This window comes from Lissotriton vulgaris, chromosome 1_2 (assembly GCF_964263255.1).
Source record: "Lissotriton vulgaris chromosome 1_2, aLisVul1.2, whole genome shotgun sequence".
Classification (NCBI taxonomy): domain Eukaryota; kingdom Metazoa; phylum Chordata; class Amphibia; order Caudata; family Salamandridae; genus Lissotriton; species Lissotriton vulgaris.
The window spans coordinates 70,739,181-70,760,647 of record NC_141686.1 but is presented as its reverse complement, the minus strand read 5'-3'; the positions used below and the strand labels follow the sequence as shown (position 1 = coordinate 70,760,647).

Genomic DNA, 21,467 nt, shown 5'->3' with positions numbered 1-21,467 from the left:
GCACAGTCAACAGATGTGTCTAGATCCCTCATTAGAACAGGGTTGTTGCAGGTCAGTATTAATGTGCATTTGCAAGGTTTTGTGGTGATTTAGTGTAGGGGTGTTGTCGGTGCTGCAGGTAGGTATTGCTGTGCAATGTCAGACAGCCAGTGGTGCACAGGGCAGCAAGAGAGTGTAATAGGACTGAATGTGCACATCAGTACAGAATAGCATGGAGTGCTGCATGTAATAACTTATTTTCATTGGCAGAGTTTTTGAGAGATCCCAGTACTGAAATACCACAAGGGTCTGTCCCAGATGAGGATTAAGGATGACTGCTCCATAGCACCAGGGCACAAACTACATTAAAGAGCATAGAGGCTCACTCACACACATGGCTCAGTCGGTGCTTTGTGCGAGAGGGTGCAGCCGGGCTGCCCAGAAGTCAGCTCATCCTCGTGAACTAGAGCGGTGAATCACATCCCCTAGCATCGGAACCGTGGCTGCATCAGAGGGTGCCTGAAAACAGCGGTAATCGGCGGTGTCCGCAGAGCTACAGGCAACGACACCTAACCCCGGGACCGGACACAAGATGGCAGCTACCAGTCATTACCATGGACTACCTCTCTGCGACGCGACGGGCCAGGCGATCTCCGTCTACGAGTGAGCCCAGCGAACACCCTATACCCGGGCAGAGCGAGGTGCCGACTCTGCATCCCTTACCGCCAACCACTGCGGACCCGCCATACACCGGCGGGGGTCCGCGAGCACCAAAGCCTGAAGGCGGCACCTCAACAGCGGCGGCGGTACCATGGGGCTGTACACCCTCGACGGCGCCGGTGACCTTCTCCGGCACTCAGAGGGGGCAGATTCAGGGACCGGTGACACGGGCCCCTGCCCTCCAGCGGACTTTTGACCGGCATAGTTCTCGCGCCGGGGGTGCCTGATCTTAAAATGGCACTGGCACAGTGACGGTGCTCGCGTCTCTCGACCGGCCCACCCCGGAGGCTCGGAGCACAGAGCTCCAGAAGGTGAGTGGCGCATAATATTCCCCCCCCCCACTGCTCCCGCGTGCTCCCCCCCCCCCCATGTCTAGCCAGGACGCTCGGGCGGGGGGGCAAATTGCGAACTACCCTTGCCTGACTCCAACATGGCGGCCCGGGCCCAGCGAGCAGGCTAACACCGGGCAGCCGCCCCCCTCACAGATGCAACGAGTGGGCGCCCAGGCTACCCCTACCCCGGGCAAGAAGCACTGGATTGTCACGGTTCCTGCATTCTTCGTGGCTGGCCCCCGGGGGATTGCCGGGATGAGCACTGCCGCCATCCTCTGTGCCCCCCCCCGTGCGGGGATGGACGGCGACCTAGACGGGGAGCAACTGTGACATAAGGACACCCCCTAAAAGCACGGCTGGCGGCGCGATGGAACGGGCCCCGCTGGGGTGCTGGCGACCAGCGGGCGCACTATGCCCCCTACATAGTGCAGACTGGAGCTCTACTGCAGGACTTGGGGCATACGAATTGAGGGGCCACCTGCATACTTTTGTATGATGCCCAATGGATCTACCTCGCTACCTTTGGGGGAGATTGAGTTTGGGCTCCCTCCTTTGACTATCACCTAGCCAGCCGGACTTCAAACTAACGCACCAGCGTCTCCCCATACCTTACCTTCCCGCTTCCATTTCCCGCTCCCACTTCCCCCAACCCTTCCCCCCTCCGCTCCTACTCTTTCCAGCTTCTGTCCTCTGCCCTCGCATGCCCCTGCCCTTTGTCCCCAGCCTGTTTTTCTGTAAGCCTCTTCCCTCGCCTCCTGAGACTGAACTATTTTGCATGATGCCTGATGGAGCTACCTGGTTTTAGCTATAGGGGAGATGGGGGGGATTCCCTCCTTGGTCGTCACCTACGCAGTCGGTTTTTAGGCAGACTTCCTTTCATCTCTACGGTTGTCTCTTCCCTTATCCTCACTCTCTCGCCTCCCCTACCCCCCACTACTTTATCTCACCTTTCTCTCCTCCCCTAATGTATTGCTGACTGTTCTATTTAATGTTTACTTGTTGTTCTTTTTCTGGTATATTGTTGAACCACAATTGTTGCACTTCCTTTCGTCTCTCCTGTCGTCTCCTCCCGCATCCTCCCTCTATTTATGTCTCTCCTTCCCTCCTCTCCCAATGTATTGAGACCGAACTATTTTGTCTGACGCACGATGGAGCTACTTGGTTTAGCTATAGAGGAGATGGGCCGTGGATTTCCTCCGCGGTCGTCACCTACCCAGTCACTCTTTAGACAGACTTCCTCTCGTCTCTACGGTTGTCTCTTCCCTTATCATCACTTTCCCTCCTCCTCTACCCTCCACTACTTTCTCTCTCCTTTCTCTCCTCCCCTAATTGTATTACTGATTGTTTGATATAATGTTTACTTGTTGATCTTTTCTGGTATATTGTTGAACCACATTGTTACACTTCCTTTCGTCTCTCCTGTCATCTCCTACCGCATCCTCCCTCTATTTATGTCTCTCCTTCCCTCCTCTCTCAATGTATTGAGACTGAACTATTTTGTCTGACGCCCGATGGAGCTACTTGGTTTAGCTATAGGGGAGATGGGCCGTGGATTCCCTCCTTGGTCGACACCTACCCAGTCGGTCTTTAGGCAGACTTCTTTTCGTCTCTCCTTATTGTCTCTTCCCTAGCTCCTATCCTCTCTCCCCTGAATCTCTCCCCTTGTCTTCCCTGGGATCACAGCTTACTGGAATTTGGACGTTGCCTTGACTCGTCTACCGGTTTGTGTCCCCATCACCCTTCCCCTCCTCTTCCCATGCTGTGTCTCTCACCACCCACTCCCCTTTCCCGCCCTCATTATCTGTCTACTTCCCGTGCTCCAACCACCCCTCCCCTGAATCTCTCACCTTGCCTGCTTTTCTCCTTTCGTATTTGTGCTTATTGTTTGTCGTGACCTTACATGTAACTATGTTGCCATGCTCTAAGAACTGTGTAACCTTTGTAATGATGTAAACTGTAACTATGATCTGATGCTCATGTAAAGCGCTCTGATACCTCCGGGTCTAGCCAGCGCTATATAAAACTTTAAATAAATAAAGAATGACAGCTCAACAATGCCTCCACTGCAGCTACCTGTAAGCCACTGACTGCCAACTCATATTGACATCTGGGGAAGTCTCTCAACTCTATCATTGGCCACTGGGAGAGGGATAAGAGCATGGCAAGTGGTGGATGGGAAGAAAGGTAGGATAGTTCTGTCCATTGTAGGTGTTGGTTGGGTACGGATGAGTTTGGGCGGCAGGATTGGCTGCATTTCACCAGACATTAGACAAAGTGATAAGACTCTCAGTCGGCTGAAATCTAAATCATGAGGGTGGAATTCAATCGAGTTTATTCATTACTAGTAGAGTATAGAGTATTCATTTAGGCTCACACTTTTTCAGACTGAAGGAGCCAAATTGCATTGGTCTTAACATCTCCTCTATTGTTCTGTTCCCTATTGGCTACAGTAATTTGCCAATGGCTTGATAGCCAGGCAAACAGGATATGTGACAGTATGCACCTGTGGCTGGTGGCACTCTGCACATCCTTTTACTCCGAGTACATGTGCCACGTTTGCAACCCGGCTGCAGGGTCTGTGTACAGCAGTTTCATTCAAATTACCATTGTTGGCCCAAAGCACATTTTCTCTAGTACTGTGTAAAGAAAAGGTAATTTCACTGTATCAAAAGCCTTTTCTGTTGAGTGCAACATCTGAAGCTATCGGGTGTTCTGCTGGTGTTGTGGCCAGCACATGGTATAACCTTATTTGGTTCAGGGACGTATTTCATTCTTGTACAAAGCCATTCTGGTACGTGTGTAGCAATGTTGGAGGCATTAGTATTAATCTGTTTGCTTTAATTTTGCTCAAAATTGTACAATCAGTGTTCAGTAATGGTAATGGTCTGTACGAGGTTTTAATCAGTGAGTATTTGATATCATGCACACTAGGACCCATGCAGTTCAACTATCACTGTCTCCTTCATAGTCTTTGGAGAATGCCCCATTAGCCTTCCAGTAATTGAATACATCTAGCAGATTTGGACATAGGTCACAAATATATCATGACATTTAATTGGCAGTTGCCACCCACTACCAAATATATGTACTTTACACAATGTTTGTTGGATTGTAATTAGAATGGCAAATCTAACCTTTCCCTAGTATATTCACGTTCCCCAACATAAGTGATAAATTGGAACCCTAAGTCTCAGACCACTATCCCCTATTCAAAATATGTACTTCCATACATAAAAGTGGACTGGAGTTACAATAGTAAATCAGAACCGTTCAAAGATATGCACTATCCCCATTATATGAGGGTCTGGAGTTAGAATAGTAGATTAAAAGTCATCCAGTATAAACACTGTTCCCAATGTAAGTGGGACTGGAGTAAGAATAGTCAATCTAACCCTCCCCTAATGAATGCACTTTCTCCATTGTTTTTGGCCCTGAAATTAAAACATTAACTCTGACGCTCCCCACTATGTGTACATTACCCAATGTTTGATCGCCTCCAATTTATGTTTTTTCCATAAAGTTTGTGGGCTTGAACTTCGAATTGTATATCTGCCCAACCACAATGTAAGCTCTTTTTCCAGTGGAAGTTAGATCAGGAAAACCACCCAAAATATTCAATTCCGCAATGTACGTAGGATTTCAGTTAAGATAGTAAATGTGACCTCTCCCAACAGGCACTTTCTCTAATGTATGTGGGCCTAGAGTTAGAATAGTTTAAGCACTTTCCCCAACATAAGTAGGACTAGAGTTTAAAGTTAGAATAGGAAATATGCTCTCCACTACTTCCTTTAATTTATGCACTTTCCAACAAGTTTATCTTATGTTGTTTGATTGATGTTTTTTTTGTAATTTAACTTTTAATATCCTCAGATAAATGTTTACATTCTTAAAGGGAGAATTTGAAATTCAAATTGATAACTGTTAGAACTGGCGGTCACTAGTTGGCAGAGATAGGTACCCTTGTCCAAATAGGGACCGTTGCTTCTAGTCAGGGTAAGGAGGATGCACACTTTCAATAACCCCTGCTCCCCCCCCCTTGGTAGCTTGGCACAAGCAGACAGGCTTATCCCAAAGGCAATATGTAAAGTATTTGTACCAACACTCACAGTAACACAGTGAAAACACCACAAATGGACACCACACCAGTTTAGAAAAATAAAATATCTATATCTAAACTAAACAAGACCAAAACGACAAAAATCCAAGATTGTCTTTAAAAAGGGTTGTTGCAAAAATAAACTTGTAAATGGTAAATGCAACACTTTTCTCTCAAAGTACCTTCGATGTGTAACACAGAACAAACAAAAGGGTCGCAAAGAAGGTGATGCGTCGACTCTTCCTGAACTCCGGTTAGGATGCAACAAGATGGTGACTCGATGCGTTGCGTCGATCCGGTGCGATGCGATATAATGGCGTCTCTGATGCCATGCGACAACGTTGATGCGATGCGTGCTTGCCCAAAGGCCGTGCAGCAAAATCAGTGGTTTCCTGAGCCGCTATAGGCCCTGTGACATGCTTTTCCGGTGATTCGATGGCGATCAGCGGCAGCGGCGACACGCTTCCTTAGTGATGCGATGGCCCGGCGACACTCTTCTCCGGTGATGCGACAGCGAACAGCAGAAGCAACGACACGCTACCTTGGCGATGCAATGGCGGCTGCTGCGGCAGCCTCACGCTTCTCCCTCGTTGATCGCGCTACCAGCTCCTAGCAGCAATTGCTTCACACACAGTTACAGGCACTCAGGTCAGAACTGTCAGTAAGGAAGTCAGGGAAGCTGGGGGTGAAGTCATTTTGTGCCTGGAACTTCAGAAACAGGAGGCCAGCTCTTCTCAGGACCTTGCAGACTTTTCTTCATATGGGCACAGCACACAGCAAAGTCATTCTTCAAGCAGGGGACACAGCTCACAGCAATTTCCCTGGTTACTCTCCTCGGCAGAAACAGCAAACTGCAGGCCAGCCAAAGACACACAGCAAGGGAAGTACTTCTCCTTAGTCTCTTCAGCTGTCCTCTTTGGCAACAAGTTCCTCTTGATCACGAAGGAGTCAGTGGAAACTTTGATATCCCTGTGTTTCCACAACAGGAGGCCAGCTCTTCTCAGGACACAGCACACAGCAAAGTCCTTGTCAAGCAGGGGGACACAGCATACAGCAAAGTCCCTTGTCCTTCCTTTGGCAGAAATATCAACTATATGCCAACCCCAGACACACAGCAAGGGTAGTACTTCTCCTTCAGCTCTTCAGCTTTTCTCCAAAGGTTCCTCTTTAGTTCTAAAGTAGTCTAAAGAAGTGTAGAAACCAACTGCACACACTGTTCTTTCAGATCCTGGTTCCCTTCCCCCATTGCTCCCGCTGCAGATTTGCCTGACAAAGGGCCCGATTCACAGAATGAACTTAAGACTCAATCCTAAACTTACTACTATTTTGGTATTCACAGAATGCACTTACTACTTTTGGCATTCACAGAATGAACTTGCTACTTTTGGTATTCACAAAAGTTAGGTTTTTGTCTTAAGTCTGTCTTAAGTTTGCCTTAAGACAAACTTAAGACAAAATCCTAACTTCTGTGAATACCAAAAGTAGTAAGTTAATTCTGTGAATGCCAAAATTAGTAAGTGCATTCTATGAATACCAAAATAGTAGAAGGTTTAGGATTGAGTCTTAAGTTCATTTTGTGAATCGGGTCCCATGTCTTTAAACTACTCCTATTAAACTGCAGATCTCTGTCGAAACATACCGCCGAATTGTCCATCCTGCTTATGGATGAAGTCCCTGATGTCCTATTCCTCATCAAAACTTGGCTGAACGCAGGGTCAGACCCTGACATTATTCAGGCCCTCCCCCCTGATTACATAATACAGAGGCTGGATAGGGCTACTGGTAAAGTTGGTGGCATCGCTATTATTTTGAAAAGCCACCTCACATGTCGAACACTTGGGAGCGCCTTACTTGATTGTGAAAACCTTCACTTTTCTATAGGATTTACGCCCACGCTCCGCCCATTGGGCAATCTAATCTACCGCCCCCCTGGATCCTTATGCCAAATCTGCATTAAGTCACTTTCTGAAATGGTCCCCAAACTGGCTAGTACTGCCGCAAACTTTACTATCTTGGGTGACTACAATGTCCATTTCGATGAGTTAACATCAAAGGTGGCATCTGAGCTGTCTTTGGACTTAGCAGCCTTACAGCTCACCCAGAAGGTAGTACATGCAACACACTCAAAAGGGCACCTCTTAGACCCCATTTTATTTCCAGTCTGGAGGAGCTTTCCTGTCAGATACCGACCCATATTCCCTGGTCGGATCACCTCCTCATCCCTTCCAGTTGGTCTCCCACCCATGCTACTCTCCCAACTTGGCCTACGCAAAGTAAGTCCCGCAGCTGGTCAAAACTTCCCACAGAAAAATGGATACCGGCCTTAGAAAATTCTAAGCCCCCTTGACACCGATCCTGTGGTGCCTAATGATAGATTCAATAACTGGATTGAGGGTATACTAGACCAACTCCTTCTTTAAACAACCACTCAGTTGCACAAAGGGCACAACAGAACGGCCTGGTATACCCCTAAACTCCAAGAATTAAAACAAACCTGTAAAAAAACTGAAGAATCTGGAGAAGGGACTTCTCCCGGAACAAGAAAATGGTTTACAGGGAGGCTATCAAAATTTACAAGCTCGAAATTAAAAAAGCCCAGGCAGCTTATTTTGAGGAAATCCTATCCTCAGCTGCAAATTCCCCTGTGAAAGATTCAGAATTGCAAAGAAACTACTGATAGCCACTTCTCTCCCCGATACTCCCTTAGCCATGGACCAACGCTGCAACAAACTTGCGGAATTGTTTTATAACACGATCCAAACAGATAACGGATAGCCATACTATCTCCCACCCTGAGGATTTACACATGGAAAGTAAGGAACTTTCTCTAAAGACCTTCCCCTTAATGAAACATGATTCAATTCAGATCATCTCTGCACTTGTTAAAAGCGGATCGCCCAGAGACCCTGCCACCCTAAGATCTTGAACCAGGTGGCAAAAGCAGTTGGTCCGGTCATCCGAGATTTGATAAACTCATCCATATCCTCAGGGGTGGTTCGCCCCTATGGAAAAAAAAACATTGTCAAATCCCTCCTGAAAAAACGTAGCCTGAACCCAGACTGCCTGGCCAATTACCGTCCTATTTCACTCCTCCCAGGAATTAGCAAAATACTGGAGAAACATGTCAATTCCGCACTCTCTGCCCACTTGGACTATAAAAATCTTCTCCATCCCTCTCAAACTGGCTTCCACCCTCACCAAGGCCCAGAAACTGCTTTTTTAGCTGTCTCGGAAGAATCCAGAAAGATTCTCGATGGCGAGGCTCCTCTGCCGTGATTCTGTTAGATCTTAGTGCGGCCTTTGATACGGTTAATCACCGCATCCTGGTCCATCAACTCAGAAATCTGGGTGTGTCTGGAGTAGCATTCACATGGCTGCAATCCTTCCTGGAGGTGAGATCCTTCCAGGTATGCAAGGGTGAGGCCACTTCTAAACCCTGGCCCGTCCCCTGCGGGGTCGTTCAGGGTTCTTCCCTGATTCCCACACTTTTTAATGCCTACATGGCTCCCCTTGCGGACATCGTCCGTACCTATGGAGTGAACATTGTGACGTATGCTGATGACACCCTGCTGGTGGGTGCACTTAACCACTCAGACATTGCGTCCACCTGCCTCTGCACCTGCCTTGGATGAAACACTACCACCTAAAATATATGGCGCCAAAACTAAGCTCAAGCTCCTATGCAATCCTTCACTCCTTAGAGCAGATACGATGTGGCCATCCTCGATGGGCTCTGTACCCGTCCCCAAGTCAGAGATTAAAACCCTGGGTTTTCCGGCTGGACTCAGACCTCAGCCTTAAAGTCCAGGCCAGAAAGGTGGTGGCCTCCTGCTTTGGCATCATAAGGATGCTTCGCAAAGTGCTTCCCCTGCTCCCCTTTCAGGCAAAAAATCGAATTGTCCAAGCGCTTATTCTGTCACACCTGGACTACGGCAATGCACTATACCTTGGTGCCCCGTGCTCGGTCTTCACCAAAATTCAAATGGTACAGAACTGTGCCACAAGGATCCTCATGGTAATTCAGAATCGGCAATCTGCTAAACCCGCCATGAAAGCTCTCCACTGGCTTCTCATCCGGGAGAGAGTCAACTTCAAGGCTACATATATTACTCATAAACTGATAGGAGGGAAAGTACCAGAGATTATCTCCTCTTTGGTCAAGCCCTACCGAGCCAACAGGCACCTACGCTCAGATGAGCAACATCTGGCAGTCGTCCCCTGAATTAAGAGAGTCAGAAGTTGTGGTTGGCTATTCTCATACAATGCCGCCAAACTCTGGAACTCCCTCCCTCTCCAGATACGAATGGAACCTAATCACCTGGCCTTCAACAAGCTCCTGAAAAAATGGCTCTTCCCTAAATGATTCTCGGAAGCTACAGTTATTCTCTAACGCTGGGATGCCCATGAGTAGCTATGCGCTCTATAAATGCTGCTTCATTCATTCATTCATTCATTCATTCATTCAGGGGTTTCAGCTCTTCAATTTATACCCCAAAAGTCTCTGTTCTCTTTTTTTTTCTTTTTTATTATCGGCACAGAGTGAAAACAAAGCAAAGACATCACAAATATGTCAGTTATATTGTAAAATAAACAAATACAGAATGGCAGAAAAATAGTTTCAACATAGAGGAAATAAACAGAAAATCCATACCATTTTAAAAAATCAAATTGTTTAAAAAAGGTTTTAAATAAAGTTACCCAATTTTTTTTCGAATTTAAGCATAGACCTGGTGCCCCTAATTCGGGCCAAGGCCGCCTCCATACCATCGTTAACCAGAGACCACCACTGCATATAGTGAGTTTGGCACAGGATAACAAAATGGTAATTAAAGCCTGTTGAGGTAAAGTAGTATCATGTATATCTTAGAGTACCATGAGAGCAGAGAGTAGTGGTGACCTTACCAATTTCAATTTCAAAACCTTATCCAAGGCAAACCAAAACTCTCTTAACGACGGGCAGGAAAATAACATATGTTCTATATTGGCACCCACAGTATCACATTTAGGGCATCTGGTATGGTCAATATATAATGCATTTGGAGACCATTTAAAAATCACTTCCGGGGTATAATATAACAGACAAGAGGTTTTAAATTGTTGCAACCTTAAGCTCGCGGATTGTACCAGATTATTAATTTTTGAAAGAGACCAATTTTTTTTTCATACCATTATGTTGAATTTAGATGCTAGAATGTTTTTGTTTAGGCTGAATGACCCAAACTATTACAAGAGAGTTAAATTTAAGACCGCGCGAGACACAGCCAAGATCTGGTTTAGTATTTTGCTTTTCTGTAAAACCTCCTTTTTCCACTCAAGACTACGACTTTGGGGTAACCCGGGACTTCCTGGGATATTTAATGATGGCTGGGCTAATGTTTGGTCCACTCACGGTATTGTAATCTAGGGGGACCTTTATGGTATTAATGGTTTCTTAGACTTTGAGGCACTAAAGAACTTATATCATCTGACCGAGCCTATGAGGTTTAAACATATTCAAATACACGATTTTCTGATACGCCGGATGAAAGTTCTAACGATCTCAGATTCTGATATCTGGGAGTGCTTCTACTCGTCTAAGACAAAATCATTAATAAGCACAGGATATAGCTGTTTAATATCTTAAATAAAACAAGACTGTTCTACACTAGCGGAGAATTGGAGCTTTAACACCTTGGCTGCTAAGGTGTTTTCCCGTCCGGTGCTGCATTCTTGAGATTCCCATTGTTCATGACAAAGCCAGCTCGTCATAAGCACAGCGCAGGTAAAACCCATGACAAGCTGGCTTTGTCATCAGCACTGAAGGGGTTAATGTGGGATTGACGATCTATTCAGATCAGATTGCTCAAAAGTCTCTGTTCTCTATGCGTGAGGGGTCCTGGACCCAGTCCAAACCAGTTCTGGGTGCACTCTGCCAGTGCACAACTTGTTCCTTTGTCAGTGTGGGCCAGGGAAATCAGATGCACCACCGGAGGTGGAGCCAGCATTGTGGAAGGCAGGCACAGCCCTATTCAGTCCAAGGTGATACTCCTCCCACCACTCTAAATGCAGATAGTTCTAGTCAGCCTAGTGCTGACTCATCAAGACTCCTGGAGCCACACAGCCCCTGTCACTCTAAAACCAGACAGTCAATCCACAAACAGGCAGAGGCACACAGAAAGCTTGAACAAGAAAATAGCCACTTTCTAAAAGTGCTATTTTCAAGCACAGGATTTAAAAAACATCCTTCCTAAAAGATGTGTTATTAAATTCTGAGTTCAGGGATACCAGACTCCAAGTCTCTATCTCACTCATATGGGAAGATATGCAGGTAAACATGTTACACAGCATTCCCCATTCTGTCCTACGGGCAAGATAGCCTTTCAATAGTGAAAAATGAAATTGGCAGTAGTTCAGTATCAGGAGATGTTACACACACTAGTACATGTCCTACCTTTTACATACACTGCACCCTGCCCAGGGGGATGCCTTGGTCCTCCCATAGAGGTGTCCTAGGTGTAAGAAAAGGGAAGGGTAAGGTAGCATTTGAATTACCAGCCCTGGCACACTCAGTGCATGTTACTAGGGACCTACTGGTAAAACAAATATACCAATCATGGATAACCATTCACAATACCAATTTACACAGAGAGCATTTGCACTTCAGCACTGATCCATAGTGGTATAGTGCCCAGAGTCCTTTAGCCAACAACCAAAGGTCAGGAAAAACAAAGGAGGAAGAAGCAAAACGTTTGAGCATAACCCTGCAAAAAGGGCCATTTCCAACAATAATTAATTATTATTTTTATAAATTAATAATATATGTTTGTCTGTATGTTTTTAATAGTATAATATAATACTAATTTCAAATGTTTGCATATTGTGGTTGATTTTAAAAAATAATTATTTGAGTTAAATGCGCATTTGTTTAATGGAATATATATACTTATATATGTAAATGTAAAAATATTAAATTTAATTTATAACTTAACTTGCGCCAAAGATTCATATTTTTATTCTAATTAAATACTTTCAAAATTATTCTTCAAATATTTGATATATTTGTTTAAGTTACAAATATAATTATTTTTTTTACAATGGAAAACTCTATAGTTCATTGGATATTTACAAAAATGTTTAAGAATTATTTAAAGTTTAAATGCTATTAATTGTAATTATATTTATTTTTTAATGCCATACCTTTTATGTTCTAGTAGATAATATTTTTGTAGCTGAAATGTTTGTACTTTACTTTATATTTGTAATTTACTTTATATCTATGTAAAGTGTATTCTTTTGATGCATATATGTTAGAAAGTCAACCTTTTGCCCTGTTCACTCCATTTTTTGATGAATGATATTGGTGGTAACTGACTCAGACGGTGCGCTGGGCTCTGCTGGCAGGCCCACGCCAGTATAATGTTGTAACACAAACACGTAATAGGGTACACTATGTATTAAGCTACCCTTATAATTGGCCTGAGAGACCCTATACATCCCTAGTAGATAACAGAGCAAGAGGGATTGATTTACCTGTAAGTCCCTCGCTCCTCTACAGCCACCCAGGTCCGCTGCTCGACGGGTCTCTGCCCCCTGGTTCACGGAGGAACTAGCCCATGCCCGTAGGCAATGTAAAGTTGCGGAGCGGGCTTGGAGAGCCCAGTATGAGCCTGAGGCCAAACAACGGTATAGAACCATGATGAAGTCATACCATGAACTAGTCCTTCAGAGCAAGAAATGATATTTCGCTAAAAGGATTGACGATGCTGCCAACTCTTGTAGGGAGTTTTTTTCAATTGTGCGAGAATTCACTAGCCCTCGGTCCATCTCTACTCAGGGTGCTCCAGCGGAGACCTGGGCCAACACTATTGCCAACTTCTTCACCACCAAAATTAGGCAAATCCAGGTTTCCTTCCCGTTGAGAGCCCCAGATGATGTGTCTACGGTGCCGATTGAGACAGCTTCTCTGTCTCCCTCAGGCCCAGCTTTGCTTGATTTTCCTCCCCTTTCGGTTGTCACATCCCTAGCTTTGATGAGGAACCTTAAGTCGGGCTCACCGTTAGATCCGTGCCCAGCAAAATTTCTAGCAAAAATGGCAGATGCCATCAACCCCATAGCCAATCCCATCCTCAATTTATCCCTGAGCGAGGGCTTTCTGCCCCAGACCTGGAAGCAAGCCATGGTCATCCCTCTGATTAAGAAGCCCAATCTTGACCCAGAGGCACCCTCCAATTATAGGCCAATCTCGCTCCTTCCAGCACTGACTAAGATCTTGGAGAAACACGTGCATAGCGTGCTTTCCAACTTCCTGGAGTCTAATGATTTACTTCATGAATCCCAATCGGGCTTTCGCTCCAACTTAAGCACCGAGACGGCGCTCTTGGAAGTCTCGGAGATCGTTAAAGAGGTGCTGGACACGGGAGGCCGAGTGATGTTAGTTATGCTAGATCTGTCGGCGGCGTTTGACACCGTCCCCCATGAGGATCTCCTCACCAGGCTCCGTGACATCGGGCTAGGGGGGACGGTGCTCAACTGGTTTTCTTCCTTTCTGGCCAACCGCCGCCAGACGGTCTGGGTCCCACCCGGATCCGCTGAGATGCCGCCATTGGGAGTCGGAGTGCCTCAGGGCTCTATTTTGAGCCCCACTCTATTTAACATCCTTATGACCCCTCTGGCGACATTAGCGGAGTCCTATGGGGCCCGGATCGTCTCTTATGCGGACGACACTCAGCTCCTTTTCACCTGTCGCAAGAGCGAAGAGTTCGATGGAGAAAGGATCCGTGAGTGCCTTGGGGCTGTTTTTAGCTGGTTTTCACACAACAGCCTTAAGTGCAACTCGGACAAATCTGAAATACTATTCTTCGGATGCCCATCAGAACCAGATTGGCAGGGATGGTGGCCTGCCGACATGTTCCCTCCCACACAGTCCTCTAAGTGGGCTAAGAACCTGGGAGTTAAAATTGACAACGAGCTTTCGCTCAAATCCCAGGTTTCCACTCTTACGGGAACATGTTTTGGGATTCTCAGAATGTTGCGCAAGTTCTTTCCCCTTCTCTCGGAGCAACATCGGAGGATCACTGTTCAGGCCCTCATAGGGTCCAGATTGGACTATGCCAATGTCCTATATCTGGGCTTGCCTGAATATCTCCTCCAACGTCTGCAGGTCACCCAGAACGCTGCTGCGCGTGCTATTTTTGGCCTTCATCGCCGCACTAGCGCCTCTAACCTCCTTGTATCCCTTCACTGGCTTCCGGTGCGGAAGAGGATACTGTTCAAAGCCATGACCCTTGCCCATAAGGCCTTGCATGGCAATGGCGCCAAGTATCTCCAGAGGAGGCTGGACTTCTATCGACCTGCACGATCCCTCAGGTCAGAAGCCTTGGCATTGGCTCGGGTGCCACGCATTAAAAGGGCTCGGCTAGGCGGCCGGTCCTTTAGTTTCCTTGCTCCTCAGCTATGGAATTCGCTACCGGTGTCCTTGCGAAACACCGCTAATCTGCTTGTCTTCAGGAAGGACTTGAAAACCTGGTTGTTTGCTGGATAATCTGTCCCCTCCTCTTAGGCCCTTGTTCTGTTATTGTTATGTTTTCTAGCTCTTTTACATGGTCTGGAGCTCAAAGCGCCGGGACACTCCTTCGGAGTAGCCGTTGCGCTATAAAAGTCCCATTTTAACATAACATAACATAACAGATAATAGGGCAAGGAGGTTTAGAAGCACGGCAGATTTTATGCACTTTGCATGTGTACACTGTTGAGTGGCTTGCAGTCCTTTTAAAGATAGTCATATCTTGCAGCCTACCTTTAAAAGTAAATGCTCACAATTGGTATTGACAGGCCCTATAAGTCCGAACTATATAATAGGGCTAGGATGTTCAAACTACCAATAAGTCCCTAATATGTAATAGGGCCTGGCAATTTAGAGTCCCAGCAGATTTCGGGGACTTGCATGGGTGCAATGTTGACTGTCTGCTGTCATTTTAAAGGCAGCCTGGCTTTGCAGACTGTCTTTAAATATAAATTGTGTTCAAACTCGACTTTGGTGGTATGGGCACTTACAAAGTGATAATCTACCTTATTAGTACATATTAGTTACCACCAGGGTCTCCCCTAGGTGGCCCAGGGGTAAGGAGTCATGTAATAATAAGCAGGTTCCTTATAAAAGATGTTTTATAAACCCTGGTGAGGCAAATCTGCCCATTTTATTTTTTCCCCACTATAGATACTTAGCCCATTGGCTAACATTGCACTATTTAATGCACACATAAATATTGCTGGGAAGGTCGTTTAAAACATCATTCAAATACTTAGAAGAATTAAATTGATAAATCCAACAGATTGCCATTGTTGTATTTATCATACCTTGTACAGAAAAGAAGGTATAAGACGTTCTTGTCTGTAAGGCTAAATCCAGCCTTCTTGCAGCCTTGCCTCATTGGTCAGCTCTAACAGGATTATCAAGGCTGCCTTGAAGGTGATAGGTGGCTATCCAGGGGAGAGGCTATCTGCTGGAGAGAGCTCTCCAGCTACACAGAAATGGCAGAGCATGGGGAGGGGCCATAAAGTATGAGGCTTCAAAGGAGAACAGGACAGGCAGGGAATGCCAGGCCATATACCCCATCCCCGCCTGACCCAGCCGAATAGCAGACTTAAGGGAGAAATGTACAGATATGAGGAGGGGGAGCTCATGGAAAATGGCCACACTGTGAGTGGGTTTAGCTAGCTCTAACTGTTTTGCTGATATTTTAGCCATGTTGTATTTTGGAGTGATAGTGCTTTCTGGAACAGGAACATGTCAAACTTTGCACTTTGGAGGAGGTGGACATGTGCCTGGGTGGCACCCTGCATCTCATTAGTCAGTGATACATCCCTCTTGATGCCCAGAAACAGAGAATAAATATGTGGGAGGTGCATAGCCTCTCAGTTCTGCTGCCTGAAAACTACAAGGGAAAGAAGGACTGTCCTGCTGGAATCTGAATTTGCACCCACAGGCCTTCACTCTGAATGACTGTGCCTGGGAGGCCTGGGGACTGTGCCTTGCTTCAAGAAGGATTAAGGAGTGGACCCCCTGTGGCTACTGGTTAACAGAGCCCACCTGCATCATCTCCACTTCCTGGTGTGTGTCCAGTGGACTTTTAAGAATTTGGTCAAGTGCATTGTGGGAATTGTGGTACAGACCTTCCAGAGACAATACAGGAGATTCCAAATGTTTCTATTTGTCTTTAGGACACTTTGGAACCATAAGGAGACCTTCAGGAAGCACCTCCTGAAGTTTGGAGAAGTCTGGAGAACTTTTGGGAAAAAGCTCCATAAGGTGATCGACCCGACCGCGAGAGTCAAGTCGGCCACCTTCAACCACAACCTGGCCAGGATTTTAGGCTCATCCCGCTGAATGCTCCGGAGTTCTGGACTTCCAGGATTTGACTAGGGCCTCGAGGAAAGTCAAGCCAGCTAGCCAGCTCCATATCTGGCCTGCTGAGGAGGGTCGAGGGCCATCGGAAGGAAAAGCTCCAGAAACGTTTCAACCGGGGCCTCCCGCTTAGTGTATTTGAGCAGGGCTCCAGGGCGGTTGGCCTGAAACTTTGACTTTGTTCCTGTCAAGCACGTACAACGTCTCAGAGTGGCGCTATGGGTTTTTTAAGCAAATTAAGTGGTGAATCTTTCAAAACTCATATCTCTGGTTTGCTACATTGGATTTTTGTTGCTATGATGTCTATGCGTTCATACAAATATGTACTATTTTTATAAATTGGTTTGAGATTAATATTGTGTGTTATGTCTTACTTACTTGATGTATTTGTGTTTTTAAATGCTTGCCATACCTGTCTCCTAAGTTAGGCCTCCCTGATCAGTTACAGCTATCAAGGGTTGAGCAAGAGACTAATTTATTGAGACCTTTACTTGACCCTATACTGTGTTAGTGGACTTATTATTAGTGGTAGGTGCATGCTTACTACTACCAATAACCAACTTTACAACAATATATATTTACAGCGATTGTTTGGCAGTTTGATATTGTAAATCAAAAAAATGACCCGGACACCCTGGAAGGTTTCTCACCAGGGCGTGAGGGTCAATGTTCTTTATTTTCCTTAAGGACCACTAGGCTTCTTCTTGCGGTACCAAATAGAAAAAAGTACATTGACTATTTGCTCCTTGGTGTAAGGTTTCCTACAGTGAAGCCAACAAAGGGACCACCAGCAGAAACACGGTGGTCAGCCCGACAAAAGTGAGACCTATTGGCTATGCCAATGCTGGTTTTTATGTAGAAAGGAAATTACATTTTAAACGAAAACTAAATAATACCCCCTCTTTCAAAATGCTTGTCAACTCTTACTGACATCACTGAGCCTTCTTGTTTCTGCAAGATTTTATTTAGTTTATTCCCTCCCCGACTACAAAAAGCTTCTCACATTCTTGCCTTTTAAGCCCACAGGTGTTGGCACCCCTCCCCCTTTGACTGACCGAACCTCCCGCCCCAGACCCGTGCCTGTAATAATTGGTAATAGAGTTGTAGTTTCTTAAGCATCTAATATTTATTAGAAATCCAAAGTGAAAAAACAATATTTATGTTGTGTAACGTGCATCAAGTCAAGTTTTGTCACATTCCAATAGAGCACCTTGTGTAGAACGCAAAGAATATCAGAAGCGAAAAAATATATACTGTCCACACTTAGGACAAAGAGAATGCACTCTGTTGCCAGCCACTGCTGACATTAACGCTACCATGTGTAGCAATCGGAAAAGTTGGAACCCGTACATTTATAAAACTAGTCGATTATTATTTAGGCAAATGTAGTATGGTTTTGTAAATCGACAAAGAACGTAAAGTAAACAAAAATCATCTTGTTAGCCAAGTTTTTTTAAAATTGTGTTGCGAATAAACTGGATTTTTGAGATGGTCAGGCAATTTCGTACGTATGGGGCATTACAGGATTTACACGAAGGATAAATGTGTCTCCCTATTTTCATTTAGGCAGAAATTAGGAAATGCTTACCAAGTAACATACAATATTATATTACTTGGTAAGCACGTTGATCAGAAAAGTTTTGCCTATATGCAATCTACGCCCTAAAAAAGCTGCATTTGTGCACAATCTTCGCAAACAGGCTCCAGATCTGGCAGGGAAGAGCCAGTTCCACCAAGGCAAGCAGTGTGAAGAGTGAACAAGCCATTGTAAGGAGGCCTGGCTAGCCGGGGAGGAGGCTGTACAATGGCAGGCGACTGGCATGGCTGTGGGACACACTCCATCATCACCAGCATCCAGGGCTCGTCTCCCTGAACACACCCACCGTAAAGGGAGGCTGGTCTCACAACCATCACGGACACACCGACTTTACCATACCATTTGAGCATGCCCTCACAGGACCACCTAAAAGCTCATGTTATAAAGCGGCCATTTCTTAAGACGCATTCGCGGGGCAGCTATAAAGGAGTCCCCTCTCCTTCACGCAACATGTCTGAAGGCCTGGTATCACAAACGTTTCACATGAGGGATCTTTTGCAGAAACGAACAGGCCTGCCTCCACAGCTCATTAATTAGCAGGCCAGACTACATGCAAACCATCTGCATCAAGCCTGGTCTCACAAAAACACATATGGCACAACAAAGAGAATGTAAAAACACAACGCCTCTCACTCCAACGTCTGGGGTGCTGAAATACAGCCTTAATGGGGATTCAGAGGTCTTCCTAATCCTCTGGGCCGCTGTGCCACTGCACCTTCTGCACTCTTGTTAGCCAAGCAAATGTCCACAACATCAAGCAGAAGGCCTCTCTATACCGAGGGAACGTACTTTCCACAATTGGTTGCCGGTCCTTGAACAACTCACATTTCACCTAGAAGCAGATTTTCAGACCAACCCAAGCAGATCTTTGCTAACAGTAAAAACCCACTATCAGAACACCTGGGCATAAGACACACAGCATGAAGTCATTCCTCGCAATTACAGTGTCTTACTTATCACGCGGTGCTAGCGCCAATAGTTTCATTTAATGGGCTGATTGTATTCTGCAAAGTGTTAAAAGCGCACGTTATAAAGCGGCCATTTCTTAAGACGCATTCGCGGGCCAGCTATAAAGAAGTCCCCTCTCCTTGATGCAACTTGTCTGAAGGCCTGGTTTCATGTGACGCATCTTTTACTGAAACGAACAGTCCTGCCTTCACAGCTCATTACTTAGCAGGCCATCATACATGCAAACTATCTGCATCAGGCGTAGTCTCTCAAAAACACACGTGGCATAACAAAGAGAATGAAAAAACACAATGCCTCTCGTTCCAACGTCAGAGGTGCTGAAATACAGCCTTAATGAGGATTCAGAGTTCTCCCTAATCCTCTAGGCCTCTGTGCCACTGCACCTTCTGCACTATTGTTAGCCAAGCAAAAGTCCACAACATCAAGCAGCAGGCCTCTCATTACCGAGGGAGCGTACCTTCCACAATTGGTTGCTGGTCCTTGAGGAACTCACATCTCGCCTAGAAGCAGATTTTCAGAACCAACCCAAGCAGATCTGTGGTAAAAGTAAAAACCCACTATCAGAACACCTGGGCATAAGACATGGCAGGAAGTCATTCCTCACAATTACAGTGTCATACTCATCAGGCGGTGCAAGCACCAATGGTTTCATTTTATGCAATGCTTGCATTCTGTAAAGTGTTAATTTAGAAATTAATGCACGTCTGCAACAACATCCAACATAGACACCTCAGTACCACATTCAAAACAAAATACAACACAAAAGACGCCATGGCTCAATGAACAGCATAAGCCACAAAGCACAACACAGTAGACAATGCAAGACACAAAATATTGCAGAAAAGACGTCAGGGCTCAATGAACACCATATAAAGCACAAAGCACAGCACAAAAGACAATGCAAGACACAGAATACCAATCCCACACATAACTTCCCACAAAACAACACACACTGCCTCAGATCGCGCTTTCCCCGTACTGAAAAAACAAAGTGCCTACACGGAGTAATGAAGGACAGAGTGTTGCGCCCCCAGTAAAAGATCCAGTCCTGGTGGGCGGGGCTAAAAGCGGACAAAGTGGCAACAAGGAGGGATTAAAAAGCCTCCTTCACAATATAAAGGCTGCGTTTAGCATAAGCTATGAAGCAAGAAGAAGGGGTGGGGCTTCAAGTCCCCCTCGGAAACCGTATTGATTCAAAGAGGCGCTCGCATGGCGAGAGCAGTGCATGCGCGCTGCTAACGCCAGGCGAGACCAAAAAAACAATTGGGATATGTTGGCCAGTGTAACATTTTTAATAGACAAGAGTTAATTGATCTTGAGTTAAGTGATCTCCCAAAATCCCAAGACAGTTACAGCCAGATGCATCAACCTAAAAACCGGTCGCAAACGGGCAGATTCTCAGAATCTGCCCCTTTGCGACTGGTATTTTTGCATTTGGGATGCATCATCCCAAGTGCAAAAATCGCAATTAAGGAATCTCTAAATTGAGATTCCTTAATTTGCAATTGCATTTAAGGAATCCCAAATTGAGATTCCTTAAATGCAATGCATCAAACAAACAAAAAATAGCGATTTCGCAAATAGGAGTAGCAAATTACCATGAAGTTGAACTTCATGGTAATTTGCAAAAACATTGAAAAATGCACTAAAGTGCATTTTTCAAAGTTCCATTTTACACACACACATGCCCTTAGGGCATGTGTGTGTGCAAGATGTACCCATATGCAGATGTCAGGGGTGCAACAGGGTGTCCTTTGGACACCCCTGCACCCTTGAAATTGCATTCTCAATTTGCGATTCGCTAATTGCTAATCGCAAATTGAGAATGTCTTCCCATTCATTCCTATGGGCCTCTAGGCCCATAGGAATGAATGGGGAGGTATTCCTTAAGTGCGATTCGCAATTTGCGAGTCGCAATTAAGGAAAGTGTAAGAATCGCTATTTTGATAGCGATTCCTACATGCATAGGCTTTTGCGATTCCTAAATAGCGATTCCTTAAAAATCGCTATTTAGGAATCGCAATTCCATCTGTTGATGCATCTGGCTGTTAATGTTTTGTGAATACACAATGTGAATTTACACATGTAAACCAAGTCATATTGGCACCTACGTTAAGCCTAGGTGCCAAATTGGCTTCTTGACGTAAGCCCACTGATGTTACACTTTCAGACTTATTCTACATTATCAGGTGCACTTTTCGAGCAAAATAGAGAAATCACAACTTCAAAATAATGTCAAATGTGTCCTTACACCATCTAAAACACAAAAAAGGCCTGTCACGATTTTCATTGTGAATCATCTAATGAGTGTCCCAGAGATACTCATTTTAAGAGGAACTGTACAATTTGTGCGTGAGAAGCCAATCCATCATCTCAGCACGAAGGAAAAAC

General features: G+C 45.4%; 1 protein-coding gene across 1 annotated transcript in view; it reads left to right on the top strand.

Annotated features, from left to right (window-relative positions):
* The window catches only part of LOC147733931 (sodium- and chloride-dependent GABA transporter 1-like), a 292,502-nt gene that overhangs the window by 118,684 nt on the left and 152,351 nt on the right, over positions 1 to 21,467 (top strand). The window lies entirely within an intron of this gene.